Source organism: Coloeus monedula (genome assembly GCF_965178545.1).
Source record: "Coloeus monedula genome assembly, chromosome: 18".
Classification (NCBI taxonomy): Eukaryota; Metazoa; Chordata; class Aves; order Passeriformes; family Corvidae; genus Coloeus; species Coloeus monedula.
In genome coordinates this window covers 5,895,671-5,922,750 of record NC_138798.1, presented here as the reverse complement: position 1 = coordinate 5,922,750, position 27,080 = coordinate 5,895,671, and the positions used below count along the sequence as shown (strand labels likewise).

At 41.8% G+C, this 27,080-nt stretch overlaps 1 protein-coding gene across 1 annotated transcript in view; it reads right to left on the bottom strand.

The window, feature by feature from the left end:
• ZNRF3 (zinc and ring finger 3) overlaps positions 1–27,080 on the bottom strand; it is a 66,679-nt gene extending 39,599 nt beyond the window's left edge. Inside the window, exon 1 of the mRNA XM_082293450.1 lies at positions 26,935–27,080. The gene's annotated coding sequence lies outside the window, so the exon portion shown is untranslated. The remainder of the gene's footprint in view (positions 1–26,934) is intronic.

Below are 27,080 nucleotides of genomic sequence, written 5' to 3'. Positions count from 1 at the left end.
ACCATCTCTGAGACTGTGCCTCAGATGTGCTCTCAGCTCAGCAGTGGAGTAATGATTTCTCAGTTCCCAGAGCTCACAGCACGCCCCTGAGGCACAGGTCCAACAGAGGTGGGATTCCAGCACTGCCTGCTCTCACTGCCCAGACTAGACTTTCCAGAACCCTGTCTTCTCCACACTCTCCCTCAGTTGCTCCTCCTACACTGCATTATTTCTAAGGAATATTATTTATTCCCGAGTCTTGAAATGAAAGTACCTGCACTGCATACTCTGTTCAGTCTTTCCTTATTCCTCTGCCATAAATCAGTTCTGACTACCCCAAATCCCTTCACACATCTCTCTTAAGACATTATAGGAAGAAAAATACTGAAATCAGCTATGGGTATTATGGGTTTTCATTACTTCTTTGTTATGCTGCTACAGAGTTGGACTATTTTGGACACCTCCCCTTACTTCTTACCTTTGCACGCATTTCTCTAAAGCTTAACCTTGAAGATTTCTAAATTTATGAAGAGTTGACTTGAGGATAACTATCATATTCTTGTACTGAATTTTATCATAAATTACAAAGCACTCTCCTGTTCTCTACGTTTAACTTCAGCTTACACTGCAACAACCAAAAAATGTTCCAAGAAAATCCCTGTGACATTTTTTACTATCAGAAGGTAGTGTTCATCTTAAATTGTTTTTCAAAGTTTGCCTTTTGGTCAGATTCTTGTCAACCTTCTATAAGCCATCCTGAATCAATATACAAACCAATAAAATTTACAGAAGTTATGTTTCCAACTCCAGCTGCCACATGCCTTCTCATATCCCTGTGCTCCAAACTTTCCTCTCCAAAACTTAGCATTTGACCATCCTTTTATCTGATAACCTCATATACTTCAATGGATTTGTACTCAACTTATGGCTTCTGCCCATGTGAAAATGTATTAAGGTGCCAGGTAACTTTTAGAGGGAAAGGAGCCAAAAGGGAATGCAGAGGTCTCCAAATAGGTACAGCCTTCTATTTGCTTCCAAACTGTCTCCTCTTTCTCCAGCATCAAGTTCTCAAGAAATTACTTCCTCGGCATCCTTCATGCTCTGCCCCTGCTTTGCACATTTTCTGGCTAAGTCCAAACATCACACCTAGTTTAACATGCACTTCTTTGTCAGCTCCAATCAGCACAATCTCTCTGGCCTATATGGAAATACAGGTGAAGCCAAAGTCTCTGCAACTACACAAGATGAGGCTCTAGAACAGGATGTACAACAGAACGTGATCTCCTTTACTGGAAGGTGAGATGACGTTTTCACTGTACCTTAGCTTGTCCCAGCAAAAATGAAATGCATTTCGCTGTTTCCTCTGAAATCCCCCCAGCCCACAGGTCCAGAATTCTCTCAAAGCTACTCACACCACTTCTGATCTTACTGGTGCAAGTAAGGTGTCTCTTAAGGAGACAGCAGCCATCCTCTGTTAGGTCCAGCCTCCTGCTTCATGAGCCTGAGTTCACTCAGCAGCACACAGGCAGACTTGTGTTACCTTGCTGCATCATGTCCTGTGGGGAACAGAGCAGCCTAAGTGCCAGATCCTTACACGAACGAAGGAGGAAGGTGGCAGGATGGAAATCTTTCTCCCTCGGCTTAAACTTCCTCATTCACAGCACAGGGAAAAGATGCCCCTGCCCAGAGAGGAACTGAGTACTTAAAAAGAAGTACAGGCCAGTATTAGGGCATGTAAATCAGGTGCAAAGAATTGTTCCTGAAAACACATTAAGATTTAACATTTGGGTTTTTCCATAAAAGAAGAATACCCTGGTGCACTGGGTTCTCCATTTCAGGTAAAGCAACGAGTAACGCAATGTTTCAACATTTTCTATTACAAGAATTCACTGCCCATCACAATCTTTCATGTTACCAGACAGAAAGCACTCAAATCCACTGGGGAAAAAACGCCCTTCTTAAAAACTACCACCTGATGGCAGCCTGTGGCTTCGGTCCTATTGTTCCAAGTGGCAACTGGCAACCATTTTGAGTGAGATTAGCTCTACCCTGAGTCACCACTGAAGAATGCTCTGTAGTAGAGAGAATGACTTGAAAATAAAAAGCTGTGCTTAATTCTAACGTAGCATATTGCTGAACTAGTCTCTGCAAACATTCCCATTTCACACACTGTGAAATTTATCCTCCCTCTTTCAGCTCTGATTTGTTTTATTTTGCACAGGAAATAGCCAGCTTAGATGTAACACGGGCTCCACAACTCAGTCCAGTGCACAACTCATAACATTTGGTCAGCATCAAAAGCTGACTTGATGGCCAGTTTCACTCGCTGCTCACAGCCTATGATTTGACATCTTGAACCAGAGTCAGAACTATTCTGCACTCAACTAATTATCACTTCTTCGCTCTTTTTCATTTATCAAAGGCACTTGCAGGAACTTAGCACTTGGTGCCTGAAGGATTCAGTTAGTGTTATTTAAAGTCAAACTAACAGTAATGGAAGTTTCTGAAATTCTGGAGACCTGATGCGCTCCCCTTTCATTAGAAGGAAGTTATTCCTGACCTAAGAGCAAAATTCAATTCCACTTTGAATAAAAAACTACAAAAGAGAACTGTTTTACAGAACAGTAAACCAAAACAGGTTTTCTCAGCTTTTTCTGACACCATATTAATGTACATACTTATCATATTACAGCACCCTATATATGGGTGGAAAAAAAGCAGGTACCAGAAGTTTCTAACGCTTAATTTTTACCATAATTAAAATAATTAAAATCATGAGCCCAGTTCAGCCTTAAATTTCAGATGCTTGTGCTGTATTTCAGGATAACGTCAAAAGTTCTTCCTCCTTTTCCCATCTCTTTCTGGATGATTCCTCCTTCCTATGGCCACTAATCTATTGCCTCATTTCTCCTCTCTTCCAAACTAGCCCTTCAGTACTTCTCTTCCACCCCATCCTGCCCCCTTTTTTCTCATCCAACTCCTCCAGCCCTGGCATACAGCCCATGACAATAAGCCCAGTAAAGCCTATTGGCTTGGGTTTAGTGCTGCGTGTCCTGCTGGCACACCTCAACACGGAGGTATGCCTCACTGATTGGGAAATTAATGGTGTAAACTGTACTCCAAAAACGCAGCAGCGTGGGGTGAATGAGTGCTGTCTGCAGGACATTTCCCTCACATGCCAGAAAGTTCAGACAGTGCAGTGAATGAGGTAAGATACTATGAGAGAAGAAAATACAGTGTTGTGGTTAAAGCAGCTGAATGCTTCCCAACAGACGGGATTGCTTCCTCTGCCACAGGATTCCTATGCAATGTTGGGCAAGTCATAAAAACAGCCATGCAGGGTGTGACCAAAAATCCAACCAGCACAGTATCCTATCTCCAACAGTTGCTAACTGCAGAAATTTGAAGAATATGAAAAGCAGAAAAAATATGGAATGGTTATCCTTTAGATACAGCCTCTTAATTATGGCTATCAGTGATTAAGATTTCCAGAGCTGAGATTTCACTCAGAATACTGTGTTTAAGCAATGCATCTATGTTCCATGTTTTTACCTAATTCCTTTGGGATGACACACATACTTATGGCTTTTACACCATCCTACAGCAAGAAACACAACCTACTGTTTTCAAAATGTCATTCTTTTGCTTGACTGTAAAGCTGTTTTGTGAATTTCAGTGAGAATGCTCTGATAATAAATTTGCAAGGAGTAACCAATAATTGCTCCTTAATCACTGTCTCTACATCAGACTTTACTCAAAGTCTCTTGTCAACAGCCTCTTGGAAAAGAGACAAAATTCAGGTCTTTTTCAGTGAATGTCACTGTTACATGACTCAGCTGATCCAGAGCTTGTGATCTGCCTGTTCCTTTATCTGATCTCCCCTTCCAGTTTTATGATGCAGTGCATGCAGCATTCGAGCTCCTGGAGCCCAACAGTGCTCACTAAGCCTTCTGCTTTGCTTTCTGATAATCTGTCTCTTACCTTTCCTACTAATTGCAACATCCCATGAAATTTTCAGTGTCACTTACACCAGGGTAAGGTTTTCACAACACACTTTATTCTTAAGAAGGAAAAGAAATTTTAGCCACAATTTGGAGAAGCATTTTATGATGCTTCTTTGTTCTTCCTGGTGCATGCCTCCAGCTTGTATTACAATTAACCAAGATCAGCACTGATAACCTGCTGTACATACAGCTGATTGGGAGAATCCCTTTAACCAAGGTCCTTAGAAGGCACATTCAACCAGATATAAACAAAGAGAACGGTCTGCAGAAAACGTGATAAGACACAAAAATAAAAACAAAGTCAATGGAATCTGTGCTGAATCACAAGAATAAACAGGAAAGGCTAGGCACTGTGAAAAGAACAACCACACTCACAAGCACATCTTTGCCCTCCGCTGCTGGGGAACTGCTAACTTTGTCTGTACTATTTAAATAACTATTGGTGTTCATTTTTAAAAATACATGTAAGAGTCCATTCCATGAGGCATTTTGGGAGTAGGTTACCTGTCTATCGAAGGTTAGTATATATCACAATCACCGAAGTCCACACGAGAGAAATACCTGTGCTGGAAAAGCCATGGTTAGGATGCTTCACTGACTGTCATACAGTATGCAGCCTCTGTTAGGCAGCTAGCAGCACACAGCAAAGTATTCACCATCAGTCTTGAGACAGTCATTCTAGCTCAAGAATTCTCCACCATATATTGGCTTAATTCTAGTACCTAATAACACAAGATAGCACTGTCTTTTTTTTTTTTTTTTCAGAGTACCTCAAACCATCATGGTAATACATTGTTTTAGTAATAGTAGCTGATTTAATACAGTCACCCAGATTAACAGAAGTTTTCTATGAAAGATCATATCACCTTTCAGTAGCTGACTTCATAAACTAGTCTGGACACACACTTGCCAGTCCTTCATCTGATAAGCTCTTCTTGCTATCCTCTCCCAGTTCAGAAGAAAAAGGCCCCATCTAATGCTGTTCTTGTTAGGCTTTAGGGACACATTTTGTCATCAGCCTACTGGAGATGTTTTAAAACATCTGTGTGGAGGAAGAGCTGGGGAGAAGAAGTCTTCCCTCTCTCCCCACCAATCACTGCTACCTGAGGTGCTGATCTTCCCCAGAACCCTTAGGATGGGTTTGAACCTGGTTCATCACAAACAGGACAACAAATGACAGACTATCACCTCTAATTAAACATAACAGAACTCACAATCCCAAAAATAAAAATACAGCCATTCAAGTAAACTTGTCTTTGTATGATGAGGCCGCAGACACAACTTACCGAACTTGTACCTGTAATACTGTTGTTTGATAAAAAAAGTTAGCACTTTTTCTCCTAGATTAATAACCTTTTCTAGTTTCTTAAACAAAAGAAAATCTGAACAAACAAATTGTAGTTGACAGTGCTACAGCTCTGTTCCTATATATATTCCCTCAGGCTGGAGTCTGAGTAAAACCTGCTCATGATCAAACTCATCTGCTCACTATCATCATCAGCTTCCTGTTCATTCATCAGTATATGAATGGTTACAATAGGGCCATCAAGACAAAAGATGGCTTCAGAGGGAATGTCTGACAGAGGAAGCAGTTACATCAGCCTGACGCTCCTTTGTTCACAAAGCTCTGACCATTAATAGCAGCTAAAGACAAGGCAGCTGCTGCACAGAATTAGGAAGAGACAGAAAGAACAATTACTTCCTGGAAACGTTTTTTTCCTCTCCAGCTCAAAAACACTCTACAGAATTTACACTGAACAGTAAGAGAATGACAGAAATTCTGGAGATTTAGTTGTCTTCCCTCCAATCCTGTTAGTGAGCAATTTAAGTAGGTACCTGTCAGGCATGCCAATAAAACTGCTGTTCTACATCTCCTGCACTACATGCAGCAACAAGGACTCCACTGCTCTTCAAAAATAAAGTACAATGTCACAGTATGCAGCAACCCCCAAAACCAAAAGAGATCTTCCCTGTGCTCTCTCAAATTTAGACAAGAAAGCTACACATGAAATAACAGACTGGAAAAAAATATGACAGAAAAACCCATCAAGGGCTCTCCTTTAGAACTTTATCCTTACGGGAAGACCTAAGCCACAAACTGGCAGAGTCTGGAAGCATGTACTGCAGAATTCTCACCATCTGCTTGCTCTAATCTTACATTCCTTCACAAGTATCTGCTACTGGTTTCTGCCAGAGAGTCACTGGAGCACAGGAACTTTTTTGGTTAACTTAGCATGGCAGTTGTGTTAATTCACTTGGTTGCATGAATCAAAAAGCCACAGATACTGCTGGCAGAAGTGGCTGCACAAACTCAGAAGAGCATACAAGAAATCAGCTGAAACCACATTTTTTTCATTCTGTTGCTCACTAGGAGCAAAGAATGGGGATGCCATACTGATGGCAGAACTCACCAATTTATCCTGTTCTATGGGCAGAGAAACCTCTGCTTTATCAACTGCTGTCTTCTACAACAGACTGGAACAGTCTGTCCTTCACATATGTGGATGAGATTTCCAAAAAGAATGTATTTTAAAGCAGAAAGCCATGGTAACTGCTAGGATTCCCATCCCAGAATTTTTCTCTAGCCTCTGTGTATGGTGAGGGGAAAGTGCCTGCAGCAGTAACACAAGTACAAGTCAGAGCCCATCTCAGCTCTGTAAGATGTGCAAATTTCCTGGTGCCTGAAGCTTGGTAAGTAGAAACCAAAATCAGAGTATTTTAAGTGTATTGAAGCACTTTCTATTAGTGTCAAGTATCAAATCACACATCTGTAGAAGCAGCATGGCAGAAGAGGGGCGCAGGAGGGTGAAGAGAAAAAGGTCTGATGCTGACCAGCAAAATTTAGAAATTTCCACTTGAGGCAACACAAGAATGCCAGTATCATCCCACATACTCCACAACAAAGAGGATGAATCCCTTTTTCAGCAGGGACTTTACGGCTTGCCTTATTGAGGTAATAAACTGATTCAGCAGACTACAAATGTAGCTTTGACCCCAGAAGAAAGCATTAAAGTTAACAATATAGGCAGCCACCTTTCCCTCATGATAGATTTTCAGACTTCAGAGTGCCACAATTTTATATACTAATCTGAACTGCCCTACAAATGGTCTCAGTCCTACATGGGAAGGAAAGCTGTAGATTTTGCCAGCAGAAATAACCACTTTGATCTCTGACATCCTGGAATACATTTTGGGACTGAGATAATCCCATTAGGTAAAAAATAAGTGAAACAATGCAAAACGGTGAAGTTGATTTTACGTTTTGGAGTTAACAGCTCCCCAAAGACTTACGGAGGGACTCTCCCTCCCAAGGACCTCCAGTGTATACCAAGAGATGCATGCAGGATTTGCTCACCATCTAAGCTGAAGAGCTGGTCCTGCCTGAGCTCCAAATGTGTAAAATCAATGCAACTCTGTTAATTGATACACAGTGCCTTTCTGGCAGTACTTACTCATTCAGGCTTTGAGTCATGCCCACATGTAACTTTTGGGTATCAGACTGAGCTAGTTCAGGTCATTCACCGTACACCATAAACACACACATTTGGGTGGAAAAGCTGGACTACCATGCTCTATCTCACAACTTCACAATGTTCCCTTTGAATTATAAAGGTGGGACCTTTATAAGCAAAATGAAGGTTCAGAAACACACTTCTGCAGCTGTAGCATATAAAGAAAAGTGAGGTCTGTAACAAAAAGGATTGAAAACTCCCTCCACCCCTGCACATCTGTTCCAGAAAAGTCACACCTCTTCTTCCCCCTTTCCACATAGATAAAGGGGGAGAACAACTGTTTCTTTCCCATTCACAGCTTGTGCCTGAACAAGCCTTCGCTTCTTGACAATGGATCTGGCTTATCACCTCCCCTCCAACTCCACCTTGCCTGTGCTTAACTTCTTTTCATACAAATCCCAGAAATTTTTAACCAGCATTCTCAAGAGAAAACAAAATAAGCTTCCATTTTAATAAGGAAGGCAGTCTGAAAACAAGCATTCCTTCCTTTGCCATTTTCCTACTTCATTCCACATGGACACCACAAGTGAGAGAATACCACATGCAGAAGCTGTGCGAAGTAAAATAAGAAAAACTGCAACTTTGCAGTCACTTCAAAATGTTTGAGCTCCATGCTGTTCATGAAAACCTTCTACATACTGAGGTATCCCTGCTCTATCTCTGTGGCACATGCTTCACCTCTCTAAACAAACAAGGACTGTCTTTGTGCTTTTGTTTAAATTAAGAAAAAGGAAAAAAAAGAAAAAACCAACCTGTCTCACAGGCTGTGATTACATCAGCAAGAGCATTCTCCTTTTCTCTATCAATCCTCCCTTACTCAGGCTTTGAAGAGCCTCTGTGTGCTGCTGCCACTTCCTTTGATCTTTCTATTTTATGCCCCAGGGCCAGCCCTGATAATATCTGCTTTGCCTCCACAGTTTTGGAAAAGGCAGCAGCACCCATTCCTGTCCAAGAGCAGCTTTGTGAACACACTGAGCCGGCATGTGTGCCCTGTGATCCCAGAGCAGCAGACACACAAAACACACAGTCTGCACACACGCCACTGGAACAACATGTGGGCAGGCTGCCTGTGCCCTCCTGTTAGCGGCTGCATTTTCACTCCTCTTAAAGAATAGATGGCCGTGACAACTCATGGTTAGTGTTTCAGCCATGCAAAGGAACAAGCAGAAACCCTAGAGGAAAACACTTCCTATTTTAGCAACTAAATTCTTGACACATTTTTGGTTAAAAAAAGAAAAAAAAAGTCAGAGGTAGAAAGCTAAAGACTGATGGCAGAGCAGCGAGGAAAGAAACACAGATCCTACCAACAGCCAAGTGTCAGATTCTTAAATGAGTAAAGTTGAAAGGACATACTGCTTCTTATTATTATTATTAAAGATAACTCTAACTTGAAATTTGGAGATCTGACCTACAGCACTACTATCATCGTCTCTTCAACAGATACAGCCAGGTATTTTAATGTGACCCCTCATTAGCTAATGGGTGAATTGGTTTGGATTGTCCCTTTAGTGGCATGGCTAGAAGGAAATTTGTTTTCCTCAGTTTCATATAATGGCATCTCCCAAAAAATCGTGCAAATATTGACAAGAAATCATTAATCCAAGAGACAAAGTGTTACCCTAGAAAATCAGGGAGCAACTTCAGTCTGTCTAGTTCCACTGCTGGTCCTGGCAGGAGACACCACGTGTATCAGACCCAGTCTGCATCAGGTTTTGCCCATGGCAAGGTTTGCTCTCCAGAAGCAGCATCCAGCAGTGCCGTGCACAGTTCTGCAGCACTCTGCACACAGCAGAGGATACACACAGCTTCCCACTGTACAGCACTATTAACCCAGTGGCTTTTCTTACAAACATCATGGTTTGGTTTCCTCCATTTGGGGCAAGTGCCACTACTGTCATTCTCCTGTCAGCTCTTGCTACACTTCGAGCTCAGGTTGGCTAAGGTGTAACACCAGGCCTGAGATTTCAGGCCTGAGGTTCCAGCCAACTTCCAAAAGCGCTTGCCAGACAAGAGTTCGACCTGCTTTACACCACTCGGCAGAGGTGACTCTTTTTCATCCCTGACAGCAGCAGTGTGTACTTCACTACCACATCACATCAGAAGAAGTCGAGGAACACTGGACCCCTGTATTTCTCACGCTTTTATGGGAAAGGATATTTTTAATCTGTATTTCTTGCAATCTGTCCTAACGCAAAAATTTTTAAGAACTAGATAGCATTTGAAGAACTTCAGGAAGAAAGCCTTCACACTGAAACAGTGATGGCAAGACTGAAAGAAACCCTGACCTTCTCTGCCATCTCACACTGCATTTGCAGGCAGCTGCGTGCTCCAAGCTAAGCCCACTGCTAACTGCTAGCTACAACCCCATTCCAGGTTTTACCCTCAGCCGCTCCTCCTAGTACTTCAAAGGAAAAGTATTTTTGTACAGCCCAGCAAGGAGTGTAAACTGTTCAGCTGCTTCCAAAGCAAGATTATTTAACTCTTAAGTACCCAATATCCTCTGCCCTCAGCAAGGGATGTCTGTGTAAGGAAAAGAAATTTACCAGGAGCCTAAACATTTAGTCTGTTGTGTTCATGACTTAACTAAAAAGTGACATGCCAATAGTCACCCTCCCATTTCCCCTCCCTCTTGTTTTGGAGGGGAGGAAGAGGTCAGAAAACTTACAACTCCTAAAATGAATTTGTGAGAGCCATAGAATCACTGAATGGTTTGGCTTGGAAGGGAATTTAAAGCTCATCTCATTCCAACCCCCTGCCATGGTCAGGACACCCTCCACTAGACCAGGTTGCTCCAACCTGGATGGGGCACCCACAGCTTCTCTGGGCAACCTGTACCAGTGCCTCACTAGCTTCAAAGTAAAGATTTTTTTCATCATATCACACATATACTTTCCATAACACATTACAATTTTGTTTAAACAGCTAGAAGACATGATTTCTCTTCAATACGTCAAGTCAGCTATAACTACCTAAATACCTTCTGAAGTCAGGCCAAAGGATCCCACAAATCCAGCAAGCTCCAGTAAACTAAATGCTTCCCTTGGCCTCCCACTCATTCTCACAGTAGTGACAAGCTGGAGCACAGGCTTCCTCACAAAAGAAACCTCAAATAAATCTTTGCAGAAAATATGAAAATAGCCTGGCTGTCTTTATGCTGAGAGACAACTGTAAAGGTAGACACTAAATGATGCTGTTCTTAAACTAAAACCAGGACCAATGTAATTACTTTTGTCCAAAGTTCCTCATGAAGTTTGAGTTTCCACGCTCAGCAGCTGTCTCCCTACCACTTGGAGCACATGAGTGGACCACTGCCCACCATTCCCCTCCTGTTCCCCAGGGTCCCAATTTTTTTTCAGGCCCAGACGGTTCACAGTTGTATACAAACACTTGTAACCCACCTTTAACCAACACAGAGATCCAGGGAAAGGTACTCATCTTCACATTAACAGAAGATGGGTGAACTTTGATCTCAAACAAACCACTTCATTTTGTCTGACATCAGCACATATACTCAAGCATATGTACTCATATATTTCAATTACAGAATCTGCAAAACCCATTGGGATTTACTGTATACAAGCTTCTTTTTACTTGGGTATTAAACAACAGAGGTTACCTACTAATTAAACACAAGACTCTTGCTTACAGTGAGGCTGTCCATGCCATTTTTCTAGTTATGCTTTTATTCTACACTTTATTTTTTATACTGGAGCTTGTCTGACTTGTATTTGTACAAGGCTACACTCAAGCTGCATCTTCTTTACTAAGGCACATCTGTATTCAAAACACTCAAAACCTGGTAGATATGCTGCCAAAACCTTCATCCAGATTATAACACAGGATAACATATTGCTGCATTTTTAGTTTGGACATTTTAGTTCTGAAATATTTTTTTTCTCTCATACAGCTAGCTGATACTTCAAATAACTGCACCTCTGTTACCAACACAGAGAATGAAAGCTCGGATACATTCAACTCCTCCTTGCTTTGTCAGATGTTATCCTGTATCTGCAGAATGGAGAAGGAGTTCATTTGGAGTGCTGCAGGTATATAAAGTCCCTTCGTCTTAAGGATAAAATGAACAGTGTCTGCTGCAGCACTGCCACAGCAGCACCACCATGAGTCTTCATTTCTTATCATCCTCCAGACTGAATGCTATTTATTCAGAATGTATTATGACAGTTTTAGTAACAAGGATTTGGAATTTGACACAGTAAATAGCTGCATTCCCACACTGCCTTCTGCCTGGTGGCATCAAAATTTCTCTTTTCTTCTCCCTTCTTTTCAGCAGTCTCACTTATTTCAAGGTGGTCCCAAAGCTCTGAGAGCAGGACAGAATTACCATTAGGAAAGTCAGGGGTGCACATGTGGAAAACACAAGCGGTAAAACTGGTGTGTGTGTGTTAAACACACATACTCTGGATCTGCAAGGCAATGAAGTACAGCCAAGCGCTTTTGCCTCACTTGATTTTGCTGAATGGAGGAACAGTCTCGAGTTCTTCTCCTGAAACTCTTAGGAATCTTTAACATGCAGCCCATGAGCTGCCTCTTCCGACCTCTCTATGGTATCAAAACTGTGGTTTCAAAGTTAAGAATCGTCAGAACTGAAGAGAACCTGTAAAATTATGACTCTCTGTGAGCATTTAATGTGACAAAGTTGTTAATTTCATGATGACAGTTTTCTGCAAGATCTCTCTCAGTACACAAGATGGACAGACAAACAGAGTGAGGGTTAAAAAAATTAGAGAGGTTACCACCTATAAGAACTTCTTATTTGAATGCAAGTTGAAAAGTTACCTGTCAAACAATTCTGTGCAAACCTGAAACTGGCTAAAAAGCATCCCTAATATATATGATTCATATGGCTGCCTGAATAGCTCCTTCACTGAACGTCTCTACAGAACGTGGGTAAGCAACTCACACCACAATATACAGAAATAACAGCCAGTTCTACATTATTCAGGTTTTTGAATTCCCACTCAAAATATTCAATGTTCTAGGTGCTGCATTACTTCACTACTACTGGCTAATCTTTGCAACAGCTGCACCACTCACTCACCAGCAGAGCCTGAAGAGTCAGCACAAACACTATAGACAGGAGACCCAAAATTTCATTCTTTTTTCCAAATACTATGGAAACAGCTTGGGCAAATCACAACAGCAGGTTTCCCATGCAGATAAACCAGAGAACTCAGTTGAGCTGTACCATGAAAACACAGCTGTGTCTGTTTGCAGAACTTTGGGGCTGCAATTGACAGCTACAAGGGAAAGTGTGTCACAGGGAATTTGGATGTCATGCAGCAGTGCTTGAATATTGGCTGAATGTTCAATACAGTGCTCAAGATCAATTGTCATGCCCAGTCCTTACTAGTGCTGAACTGGCAGACTGGACAGAATCCAAAATATTTGATAACAGATCACCATTACCTGGAAGCAGTATTAACTTTATATTAACATTTTTGCACAAGTGGTTGATGCAAGGGGATGTGTCAGGCCCAAAAAAGCCATTAAAACATATTCTGAAAGTTAAATGATTGTTCTAATAGTTGAGGGAAAATGAAGCTCTGCCTTTCTCATTTTCAGTCTAAAAACATCTTCAATCAATGCAGCCAGCAGCTTAAAATCTCACACTACAGTTTCAGAAACTTGATTTGGCTTTGGGCAGGCAGGCTGGGGAAAGGTGGTTGGCAAACACTTCTTATCACAAAATGTACTATAAAATAAAGCTGATGACAAATTTGCTGTTATATAGACTACAAAAGTAGTATATTAACCCAACAGACTAGCACACTGATGCAACTATTTATGCATGACCCATCTTTTGGTCAATATTAGAGCAAAAAAAGAGTAAATCCTGCTGGAACTTTGAGACGTGTCTGAATAGCCAACTTTTGGATCTGCTTATTTGCACTTTAATTCTCTCTGTTGAATCCCTAATTTTGACCCTAAGAAGGGTACAGAACTGATTTCCAAAGCACTACTAATTAGCTTTATTCAAGAAAGGTAAGGTCTCTTGAGATAAAAAATACCAACCCCAGTTTCTCGGCCTGCAAACCATCTGTAAGTAATTTCATCATGAAATATCAGAACATGACAGAAATAGTGCCACCTATAAAATTGCCCTGAAGGATAACCATGACTCAGGCACTAGTGATTATTTTAACAGACCCTGCAGGGCTGGGCATTCCAAGATTCTACACCACCTTGGCATTTCCCTTCGGTGTCCTTGGAGACCTGGTCCACAACCAGAGATAAGGCATACTAAAAGTAATATTTAAGGAGCATCACATATAAGAAATTCTCTCTTTGTTAATTTAATTTTCTTTTACTGCACATTTGTGGCTAGATATAACAAAGGCAAAGAGCTTTTATCAAATACCTCCAACTGCAGGACTGCAACAATCACATTTCAAAACAAACCAAATCTTCCTTCTCTACCCTCAAAGATAAATGAGACGAGAAATTCAGCTACATAAAGATTAATTCTGAATTAGTTAGAGGTTATTATAACTTTTTCCTGTCTTAATTATTATAGAAGTGTGGGGTTGAAACGTTAGCATCATGAACTTTTATTAATTTTCTTGCAGATCATTTCCACCTTGAAGTTCAGAAACAGTTGTGTGTGTCCCTGGCAGTGCCGTGAGAATTCACACAAGAACTAGAAGGAATCAGAAAGTGAGAATTCAAAGGAAAGAAAAAGGCAATCAGGAAAGAAATCAGAGGTCAAACCTAATTTTTTTTCTGCCTTGTTCAACCATCCAGATTTAAGATCAGTAACTACTTGTCCAGCAGGGCTCCTGTAACCATGCTGCCAGCCCCAGAAACAACACATCTCAGGCTCTAACCAGCAACAGAGCCCTTTCAGAAAGCTGCTCCCCACCTCCACTCCATCCACCCCAGAGAGCAACAACGTGGGTTTGGAAAAGCAACCTGTAGGACAGCAGGGGAGAGCTGCTGCTCTGCCAGGATTAGCTGCCAAATTTTAAACACCATGAATGAAGTTTATTCACCCACTGAATAATCTAGTACCTGCCTCAGTACTAGAAATATGATCCTAGAGTCTTAGCACTAGAGATCAATTCCCCACCAGCTAACGAGAGGCAGGATCAGGCCAACATCAGAAGTATTTTCCTAAAACATGCATGACTTCAAAGCAATCTTTTCTAGCATTTCAGTTAGGCAGCAAATGCTCACCTGTTGCAAAGCAGAGCATATGTTTTGTTCTAACCCATTTTGTTCATGCTTCCAGTAATTTGCTTCATTCACTGTTAGCAGTCATCCCTCAGCATCTGCAAGGACATTCACTGACAGGTTTCTAAATGGACAGTAAAAAAACCAAACCAAACCAAAAAACACAGGTACCCCTAAAGTCCCAGTTGAACAGCACATTCTTAATTGCTTTAAAAATTACTGCACACTTATAAAGGTACTCTGTATCCTTAAGAAGTAAGCTGAAGGAGAAGCACTGAAAATGCCTGCAATTACTCTAAAAAAATAAATGTATTTTTAATGTAAATGTAAGTTTCCTTATTTCTAAATACTTTTTTTTTTAATTTGTATTCTTCTAGCAGCTGTCTCAACTTGAAAAGGTAAATAAAACCAACTCCTCCTTCCAGAGGCAGTTTGTAATGTTAATACCTTAAAACATGAACAGCAGAAATCTGTGAATTCACTTAGAGATTCTCTTTCAGACTAAGAAATGCTATTCTGTGCTGAGAAACTGAGCCCTGCAGTTGGGCACAGATATGCCACATTATCATACTGATACAAAGATTAAATTCCTCTATCACACAGTCCATGAACCATTCCTTAAAGTAGAGTGGCCATAACCACCACGCCTCTGAAGGCAGAGAAAGTGCTAGAGGATATTCCCCAGCTGGGCAGTGTTTACAGTTTGCTATACCCCAGCAACTGCTTTAGGATGGCTTTCTTTTAAGGCTTGTTCAACTTCTCTCTTGTTCTTCTGAGCATCTCTTTGTTTGTTGTTCCAGGCATTTTTTCTGGGAGGAATGCTATAAAAAAGTCAAGTTCCCTGCCCCACAACGTTCCCTTGACAGATACTCAGGATTCCTATTACTTTTCTCAGTCATTCCTACCTGAACTAGTCCTAACCTAGGTCAGAATTCTGCTGTCATAAGAACAGATTGCATCAGTTTGTGTATTCTGTTCTGAAGACTGCATAGCCCATTTTATCTGGAATATGTTTATAATGACAAGATTTCAACATTCAGCAGTACTTCGATAGTACAACTGCTAAAAAATATATGTACAATTTGGCTTCCCAAGCAGTGCTACCTAGCCTGACAAGTATCTTTATCTATGAGGTTATTCACTAGCAATATCCTTACCACCCAGCCAAGTTTTAGTGCTTACACAATAGGAAGCAAATATTTTCCCAGCTTCACCAATTTGACTTCCAAGACACCAAGTGCAACTTAAAGATGGCAAAATAATTTGATTTGCAAAAATTCTCACTGCAATAACATTTAACTAGATATATGCTACTGTCTATTAGCTCCTACTAAGACAACAGCACAACGATAGAGGGAATCACAGAATTATTATTAAGATCAAGTCCAATTGCTGACCCAAACCACCATGTTCATCACTAAACCGTGTCCTTGAAGGCCCCATCCACTTCCAGAGACAGTGACGCCACCATTTTCACTGGGCAGTCTCTTCCAATGCTCTGTGTGAAAATTTTTTTCTTAGTATCTAATCTAAACCTCCCCTAGCACAACTTGTGATTGTTGGAGAAATCCTTCCCAGAGACAGAAGCACTAAGTATTTCCACACTTGATAAATTTTCCTGTCTCACAAGGATATTTCAGGGTATGTAGGGAGAAGGAAAACTACCTTTGTTAACAACAGTTTGGAGGAAGGAACTAAAGAAAAATGAAGTCACCACTACATCCACCCGTCCCTAGACACAAACACTGAAATGGCACTCCAGCAGCCACAGAGTTCAGGCAATGATGTCACATCAGCATTAACAGGAGGTACATGAACACACAACTCCTGAAGATACCACACAGCTGCTTCACTTTCTAAATAGGTCTTCCCCTAAAATTAACTGTGAAAATGCGATGTTTAGATGCCACAGGCAGATTTTTTCCCCTTCTGCAAAAAGCAGTATCAAGTTCTTTCTCTAGTTTGGTACGCTATGAAGTTCTGTTTATTGGTGTATTTTAGAAAGTCTCACTGCTACATTAGTAAGTTACAGGTCTCTATTTCTCTGCTGAATTTCTACAGTAAGAGAAGCCTCACTCTTTGAGCAAACTACTTATGTCAAATAGACAAGCAAACACTTTCTCCTATGGCTGATTTCCAGTGCTATTTATCTACCTAGGCAGTGATATTGATTTCACTTGCTGAACTACAAAAGGCTGTACCAACAGAGAAGTGCATCTACAGCAGAAATGTCTAAACCCACAAACCTTTTCCTCTGTAGGCTGTGCATTAAAACAAATTATCATCACCCAAAGACAAAGTTTTTTACAAAGTGAAACCCTTTGAAACAATACACGAAAAATCTGCTACTTCAATAACGGTGTTCCAAGTTTAGTTAGGAGATCATCCTGCAACACAAAGTGTACAGAACTTCACAAGAAACAGTGAGTGCAGCAGAGCAGGATACAGGAATCTGCCTGAACTACCAGCACCCACACAGAGAAGTTCCAGGAAAAAATGCCATTGCTTTGCTGTCCCAGCTGGCCACAGCAGTTTCTGTGGGTCAGGACATCAGTAATAATAATATAACAATAATAAATGTTCCACAGGACATCCACAACACAGGGCTGAGAGGATAAAGCAGAAGGGAAACAAGGCAGAAGAAGGAGGAAAAGAGAAGCCCACAGCAAAAGCTGAGGGAACACTTTCTTATGATGTACATGCTGCCTTCTGTGGCAAAATCAAGGTAAAGGTTCAAGTCACAATGAGGCCTAAGATACCAAAGCCAGTGGCATTTTAAGTGCCAAAACCCCCACACCTCTGTTTCTAAAAGTACAGTGCCAGCCCTGAGCAGCCCACTGCCTGGGGGCCAGTGGAGCAGGGAAGTCTCTGAGGCAAAGAAGCCTGAGATGGGTTAAAATTTGACTGATAGCTCATCCATCAGGTATGTTTTTTAAGACTCCTGCCCAAGTCTGGTCAAAGTTCCACTCAAGTTCAACGATCCAAGTGGCAATTTCCTTCTAAAACTTTTTTCCATAATTTCTGATCAGCTCCTACTGCAGCCAAATCCTAAGTTTTCAGTTCCTCTTCAAACCACAACCTGCTCCTTCCTTAAGGTCTATGACAAACACTTCTGTGATTCCTGAGGGCGCTTGAGGACCCACTGCAGACCAACTGAGGTTACAGAGATACTGGAGAAGGATTCACCATAACTGGGTTTTGCTCAAATTCTGTTTTACTGCATCTATCTTTTTTACTATGTGTCTGTAGCAAGGCTCAAACAAAGAGCTAAGATCCAGTTACTGGACTACCCCCAAGCTGCAGGAGCTAGAAAGGAAATCAAGTGGCTCCTCCTGTAAGTATTTAAGCAATATTTCTGTAACATAAAACCACTCTGATGGCTACAAATCCAAAAGAGACCGAAGAGTAAACAGAGGGAAAGAAATTGTTGTGTGAAGAACTTCTGCTCCAGTTAAAAAGAATACATACTAGAGTGATCTGAAGCTGCCTATAAATATTCAAGAACATCAAAGCCGGTCCTGTTAAATTAAAAATGCTGTCACACAGATAGGAACTAGCCTCTAGCACTGCCAGCTTCAACATGTGAGCCTCTGATCTGAGACGCAGAGGCTCAGCTCTTCAAGAAATTTTATTCAACATAAGAAGAGGAAAAAAAAGAGAACCAGCAGTTGAGTTTAATAAGGGTATTAAATACCTTACGAGTGAGCTAAGTAGAGCTTAACTCTTTCAGGACACTTCAGCCCTTTCACTGAAAAGGACAGTAGCTTCTTTCCATACAACTTCCAAGGCTGGGATGTCTCTGGACTCCAGGAACGTTCCTATCCAAGCCCCTGAAACAATCACTTAACACAGACTTCAGAAAGAGATTCTGTTCATACTGCATACCTCACACATAGATGTGTGCATACATTTTGGCTGACTATTCCACATCAGGGATCAAATGTTTAATACTAAAGCTGTCCAGAAAGATTTCAAATCACCTTCTCACAGCTGCCTGAAGATAACCAAGGGTGGTAGACAACAGGAGAGCAGACCACTTCATTTGACTTTTGTTATTTGAGGAGATTTAGCTCCGGTGTGAGAAACTTATCCCAATTTGCAACTACAACCGTTACTTCACTGTAGAAAAAACTGTCAGTTCCCAGTATCCAAACCCAAAAAGATTATCCCTGACAGCTATGAATGGGGGCAGGGGGAACTCTGGCAGAGTAGCTTTCTCAAATAAAACAGTGGAAAACCGAAATATGATCCTACCTTGGAAGTTCTTTTGCATTAATTAGTCCACATAGTCTTTTCTTCAGATACGGTTTTGGGATAGTATAGTATCTTATAGATAGTATCTTTTAAGGAGGCAAAACACTGCTGGCTACCAGACTGGGGATACCTTGTCTCTGAGCAAAAAGAGGTCTCCAGACTTTGGCTCCTCTTAAATACTGAACTCAGCAGCATCTCTTGGCACTGTTTCAAGAGTACATTTCTTGCTCCCAGCCCTGCTACACATCATCCAGGATATCTGCCAGCTTGGCATCCAGACCTAAAGTGTTCATCTACTCTTTACCCTCACAGCAGACAAGACAACATCTGCTCTAAAAGGCTTCTAAATAAATACCAATTGGGTATGACAAAGTATGCTGGACCCTATTAAAATACAGTACTGCAATGATAACCAATACCTTTCCCTGTTATATCACACACACCCTTTAGAAAAAAAGGAGAAAACCCAGTGCACCTAAGAAAAGGACAGCAACTGCTACATTGCATATCCTAACCTCCATCCTTACCACCAAAGCTAGCAAGGACAGGTAAAAACTCATGCAACAGGGACAGAAAGCACTAGTGCACACAACTGACATGCTGCATATATAATATTGATGCTTTATCTATGAGATACAGGTATTATTATTGTTGCTGTTGTTATTAGCATAAAACCAATCAAGGCTCAATCAATTTAGAGTGCCACCATTTAGCCAGGCCCAAACAAGAAGTCTATAAATCTTCAAGGGCAGTCTCTGTGAGTAAAAGAAAATAAAATTTAAAGAACTCCACAGCCTTTAAAAGAGGTTCTTGTCCATGAACTACAGAATTGTGAAACTGACCCATCACTGTTAAAAAACCAAACAGAATACCCTCTACATTTCCAACTTAGTCTTTCACATGTACATTTCTTAATGTGTCATCAAAGCGGACAGTTTAAAAGCTCAAAACCTGCAGTTCCAAAGGTGAACTCAACAGCAAGTTTGGTTTGAGCCTCTTCTGCTTGGGGGAGGAGAGGCAGAGCAGAATGGATAAACCGAGAAGCAGAGAAGGATTTTTCGCAGCCACACTTAAAACACTTTTTATTGTCTGCATTTTTTTAAAGCAGGCAAGCATCAAAAGCCTCAAAGTAGGAAAACAGATCTTGGCACAAAGTAGGCTCTTTTCTGAATTAAAAGCAATTTTTCAAACACTACAATCAGAAGTATTTGAAAGTTGCTTACCAAGCACATGCGATAAATTCACAGTAGGAGGCACATACTTGCAACATGCATGCCTGTACGGCTAATTGAACAGTTGTACTCAAACCATGACTGCAGACTCTAAAATATGCCCCTTAGTTCTTCTCAGGCCAGTGACCTCCTCACTGATTCTTCCATTTGCTTTACTACTGAAAATTATGCAAAATAATGAAGCAGCTTAAGCTCAAGGAAACCAACAGAACGCTTAAGCTGGCCATCAGCTTTAGAAAACAACTAAAATCCTCACATTAATGCACAGAGTAACATGTGTCTGGGAAGCCTAGAGAGTCTGCATATATTAAGCTGCATATTTAGGGTTGTACTTGTGTCTGGAACATAACAGGCACCTAATCAACCTTTGTAAACTGGCTCTTCATCTTAAAGCCAAGTGCAACAACGAAAGTCTCTAAGCAGCATGAAAAGGAAATTCAAAAAAATGAATGAAAGCAGTCTGCCACTGTGAAGAGGACACCCTAAGTCACCAGAGGCCTGTTTTCCTGAGCACTACTACTCAAACCTACTGTAAGCACAGCTTCACCAATGGGATGAGTGCAGTGAAGTGCAATTTTTGGGAGTCTCTATTGGGTATCCGCAAGATCACACCTCCCTGGTCACCTGTGGTTTGTGCCAAGCAGTCAAGAAAAATGTGGAAAATAGAATTACTTTTTTCCTTAACATGCATCTTCTGTTGCTGTTTTAACAGCTTCAAACCACATCTTTGTTTAAAAACCATCTATTTTTCCTTTGCTGATCTCTGTGAGTGTGAAGGGCCCTCCTTTTAAGCCAGGAAACGAGGAATAAGGCTAAGCACTCAACACGCATTCATTCTGTTTTCATGTGTAGGCACACGCTCTGGTTTGAACGTATTTGAACACTGAAGGGCAGATGCCCAAAACAAGAGATAGTATGTACCAGTTAATACTCCCTAAATTGAGCACTTCCAATGTAGTAAGTGTATTAATGCAAATACATGTACCACTTACATAACTGGGTAGAACATAGAGCAGATTACTGCATCCAGACCTTATCTTTCCTTAACCAGTCCAATGCTGGCCTCCTGAAAGCATTCATACTTTGAAAAACTGTTTCTGAAAGTTATTTTGGTTCAGAAGGGCCTCACTTTGCAATTCCAAAACAAGAACTAGAAGACTGTAATAAAAAAAGGGAGCCTTTTTAAATACACACTCCACCACAAGACGGTATAAACTGGAAGAAAATTACTATGTATGCTAATCAATGGTTTTATACAACTACTCAAGACTTTCCTATAAGATCTGCTTGCAGCAGAGCTGCCCGAGGTTCTTCCCCTTTAACGTTTGTCACACTGAATTATGTCCTCTACACACTTCACCCTGGTGCCATTTCAGAAGCCCTGCACTAGGCAAAGCACTGAAGAAAAAGCTGTCCTGTCCAGTAAGAGGACCAGCGAGGTGCTCAGGGGGAGTGTATGCCAGTTCTACCCTTGGGGCATGGCTGGCCACAACTGCTGGTAACACTGTGAAGTAGGCTGTAATTATATATAAACCACTGTAGTCACATAGATCCAGTCTAAACATAAATAAATATATATAAATGAAAAAAATTCTCCAAATGGATCCGTGTTTAACAATTTTTAAGCACCAGTCCTCCCTGGGATTTCTTCCTACTTCCACCTCCCAAACAAGCAAGAGGAGCACATGGAAAAGGAAGTTGTCAGCATCTTGCCACCAAAGGCAAGGTTTTCAACAGTACAGACCTTCAGCGTCTGTGAGGAAGTCTAACTAAACCTATGAACATATGCAGAAAAGTTACCTGAACTCCCACAAACTATTTTACCCACCTGATTCCCCACCTTTACTTGGAAGTACAGAAATTGCACTGGTTGGTCTGCATATTGAGCCAGTGTTGTGAGCTTTCTGCTTTTATTTATTTACTTAACCTACTTTAGTCTTCTTCCTCTAAATGGGTCACATTACCATTTTTTGCTCTTTCCACTGTACCTTCTCCATATTTTAATACCTTTTACCTCATTTTCTTACACTGTGCCTCCCACCTTTTCCTCAAGGGACTGCCTTAGTCTTGCAATAAGGTTCTGGTAGAAGGATTCTGGTATTGCTGCAGCTCTGTGCAAATACCACAGACACTGGAGCTTCCTCCAGAACCAGTAACTCATCACTGAATTTTGTACCTCATCTTTGGATTAGCCCCCTCCCATGTCTTTTCACCACCATTTTAAGAGACATCTTGGATATTACCATGTTGAAGAATTAATAAAAACCAAGCATCCTTATTTACAGCCTTGCAGCTAGAAGCCAGTAAGAACAGGCAACTCCTTGTGAAAGAAGCCAGCAATGATGTGACTGGGCTGGAGCTCAGGGTGTGAGGACAGCATTCAGTGTCAACAAGAAACAGTGCAAGAGGATAAAGACTTAAACAAAACACCTTAATGGGCTGTTTTCAACTCCCCCGGGTACCTCCCCACACATCACAGGACACAACAGGATAAAGCATGATTGAAACTTTTTTTTTTAAAAAAAGGACAGAGGGAGGGATAAAACTATGAAACAGCTCGACTAATCTGTCCTGAGATCAAGCCCAAGACAAGACCTCTGCTGCGAGCAAAGCTGCCTGTGCCTTACACTCTACAAAGGCTGTCCAGGTACAAGAACTATGCAAGTCTTTGACTAAATCATCTCTTATTTTGAAAGCAAATTATGCTTCCTTTAAGGACACGAGGACAAAGCAAACCTGAAGCCCAGATAAATGTATTGTGCCTGATGTCCTCAGGATCATTACTGCACGCCACAGATTTACAGTTAAGGTACGGAAACTAACGCAAACCCAATCCCAGGCGTCTTCATATTTTAAGAGGATAACTAGCAAAGAAAACATTCAATAAGACAGTGACTCAAAGCCACAAATAATTCCACTTCCTCATTTTGAATGGCCTTCAGGCACTCAGCAAGAAGAAACTTAACCTGCACGATCACAAAACAACAACCAAAAAAAACCCCAAAATACGTATTTTTGTTTTCCACTCTCAAAGGACGCAAACATTCTCTTGACTCGCCTCCTCTGATCATGGCTAGACATCTATGTATCTGCACAGTTATTTCGAGTCACTCCTTTCAACACCATTAAAAAGTCTGCCAATGCTTCAGAGTGCAGTTTGCAACCTTCAGTTAACTTTTGCATTTCGAGAAAACAGAGGAAAGATTCCAAGCCGTTGAAGTAAATAAGGGGTGGGAAGGAGACAGAAAGAAGGAACACACAAGACACTGCCTTGCACTCAAGTGTGAAGCCTCCCCACCTTCTACAAGAGAAGGATGGGCAATAATTTGCTACTAGGAAGCGTCATGCAAGAAGTTGGGAAGTGTCCCACTTCTGTTTTCTTCCTGGAGTTTAAAGCACTGAGTTATGCTTGTTCTCCCCAGACTGTTACCTTTTAAGCACAAAAAATACATGCAAGTGGAGATTATTACATCATCTACAAACTGCTCCAGTTCAATGGCTACATAAAGTTCATCATTTCCCTGCTGAGGCTTTCAAGCCGAAACAAACCAACCAAAACACAAACTTATGTTGCACAAGAAAAACCATGCATAATATTCCCAAATCTCTCCTCCATGCTGCTTCTCTCCAAAATTGTATATATATATATACCCACATTACTGTATTCAGCAGTACATTTAAGGAAGGAGTACGAAAAAAAGAAAGACTGAGAGAAAACTGACGATGAATGTGTATCATATAAAATTTTTTGATGCATCACTGTTTTTAATGCAATCTAAGGCAAGCATTAAATTCGATCCTCTTTCCCAAGCACCTCACCTGAGCAGTTCCATCACAACCACAAATTTATAAGAAACACGACATTAGATGCTCCACACCTTAGCTATCAAGCTGAACACAACAGGGACAGGATCTTGCCAGTTTCAAGTAGAATTGAGACACATAATCTCACTCTGAGCAATAAAGCCACTGCTAGTCAAATCAGGGATTTCTACTGTCCGAGCACTGTCAGTCTGTGGCCATGTAAGACAGAGTTTGAGACAAGACTACATCTGAACTTTTGCCCTGAGTGGTACGAGAAGTTTCAACCATGAGGAGTTCTCCAGTCATAATTTGTTTTAAAGCAATATATCATTTTAGAGGTTTCAACAAAGTCTGGTTTTCACAGTCACTCTCAAATCAAACATCTGCAACTTCCAATCTCTAGACCGTATCAATGGCCAGTATACTGCCCCAAGAAACATGGAATATTCCAGTATGCCAGATACCACCAAAATGGTTAGACTTTCGAGCAGTTTAAGGACCAGCTGACACAGCAACATAAGGATGAGTTTGCTGAATACAAACTGTGGCCACATGAAAGAAGACATATGAACATTTCATCTCTCTGAAGAGTTATTCTGGGTAGACACTTGACCCTAATAAGATTCATTCACAATAACATGAGAAACAATATAACAGCACACCACTAGTGGATAGGAATCTGACCAATAACCAGTTTAGGAGTGGATGTATGACCTATCAAAAGCTGAAAGTGCATTGTTTCTTAAGGTTGGGGTTTTTTTGTTCAGACTTTCAAGACCAATGAGTAATTGATGCTATTAACATAAACAAAAGTAAGTCTTTGTGTAGTCCCAAAACCACAATTCCTTTGATCCATTCTTTAATGTGTGCCTGATTTTCAAGAATTTCTAATATTTCATTTTAAAGAAAAATGCATCTTATTCTTGAAAGAGCTGTGTGCACTGACAAAGGGGCTGGGGCCAAGATGTACTGTGACTGATGTACAACTAGCTGCTGCTGAACAGGTTCTGAGTGGCAACAGCTTCATGAGACTTTTCTACGCCTCACAGTGAACTTTAAACAATGATCCAGAACAGCAGATTCATAATGTTCTACAAAAACACAGCCTAGCTGAAAAAAGGGAGGCAAGACAATGCTGTGAAAATCTTTATCAATTTTGGCTCTGATAAACTCACTTTCAGGATGAGATAGAGGAAGCAGGGCACTGACAAGGGATGTTATATGCAATCTAAAACCTTGACAGTGAAAACACAACTGATAGCATTCAGTCTAGATGCTCTGGAACAGTATCTGCCAGGTTCTCTCCTTTGAAAAAAGAGCAGCACACAGCTCATGAAACAAACAAAAAAAAAAAACAACCCCAAACCTGTCCATGATGTATGTTATCTAGCATGCATCCAGATGAATAAGCAAATCAATTTTTGAGTGACAAATGACTGTAACAGATTTGCCACATCATGTGGTTCTCACTGTAGTCTTTGCTATCTGGGGTGCTGTCTGTTCAGGCACAAAGAGGAAGCAGACAGGTGATGTTACAAACAATAAGGCCTGAAAAAGTCTGTTTAATACAACTTGTTTCAAGTTGTGCAAATCTGAGTCTTAACAGAACAGTTTATTTTTTCTCCGCTTTTACTTACAGTCACCAAGAAAGTATGACCTCAGTAAATGGCCTATATTCTGTTTTTAATACTAACACCTGACACAAAAGGAACCTTTAAAGTCTCCTGCTGGCCCCAAAGACACTATTAAGTCTTAAAACGAAAAAGCACTAGAAGATTAAAAGATGTCCATGTCTGTTCCAGCCCCTACTAGCACCACCTCTTCTAAATGTCATAATTATAACTTCATTGGTCCATCCCTCTTTTCTCTGAAAAATTACCTTACATCAGCAATTTGTCCTCACAACTCTTCTACCTTCAAAAGAACTTTTATAAGAAATCCTCCCTGCTGAAACTGTTGTGAAATATTAAGCATTCATAATCAGTATTCTCTACTGTAAAAAAAAAAGTTATTTTGATAGTAATGTATTTGTGTTTGTAGAGCTTTAACAGTTGTTTTTAGAACTTACTTGCTTAGTTAGTTTCTTTTAAATTTTATATATATATTTGTGTGTGTATGTATGTGTACATATATGGAACACAAACAAACCCCACAGCTGTTAAAAGAGAAATAAAGATTGCTATTGGCACTTGCTTAACAGTCAAGCTTACTAGAACATCATTCAAGTAATTTTTCTCTACTTAGCCAAAGGGGGGAAAAAAATAAAGTCGGCAATTACAAGCGACTACAAAGGAATTAGATGAGCACTTCAAGAGTTCCAATAAGAGTAAATGATAGTAGCGTTCGGTCAAAGACAAGAACCATTACTCTGGTGAGAAAGTCAAGCATAGCTCTGTACGAAATGTGACGCGGTGGAAGCCCGGCTCCGGGGGAGCCCCAAGCGCAGCACTATCGGGTCCAGCTCCGCGCAGCTCCGGGCGCGGAGCGGGCAGCGACCGGCACAGCCCGAGGGCGCAGCACCCACTGCTGCCGCGGCACTTTCAGTGCGGGCCCCCCCGCGGCCCGGCCGCCCCCAAAGCGGAGCGGCCCCGCACAGCTCCGGGACCGGCAGGGGCCGCCCGGCGGGGCCCCGCCTCCGCCCGCCCGCCGGCCCCGCGCCCAGCGGAGGGGCGAGCAGAGCGGAGCGGAGCGGAGCGGAGCCCGCCGCGCGTGTGAGGCGGCCCTCGGCTCCGCCCGCTGCCGCCGCGCAGAGACCGCGCCGCGCGCCCGGCTGTCAAAACGAGGCGGCCCGGCGAGGTGAGGCCGGCGCTGGGCCTTTGTGCGCGGGCGCGCATCTGTCACCGCGTCCCCGGGCCGCGCGGCGCACGTGGGGCGGCGGGGCCCGGCCCCGCTTTGTGCCGCAGGTGCCGGGCCCGCGGAGCCATCTTGGGGCAGGCGGCGCCCCCCGGCCGCGCTCACCTGCACGATCTCGCCTTCGGCGCTCAGCGTGGCCCCCGCGCGGGAGAAGCGGCCCTGCAGCCCCGTGGTGTAGGTGGTGTAGTCGCCGCTGGGGCTGGACTCGAAGAGCACCACCTCCACAAACGCCGTCTCCTTGCCCAGCGCCG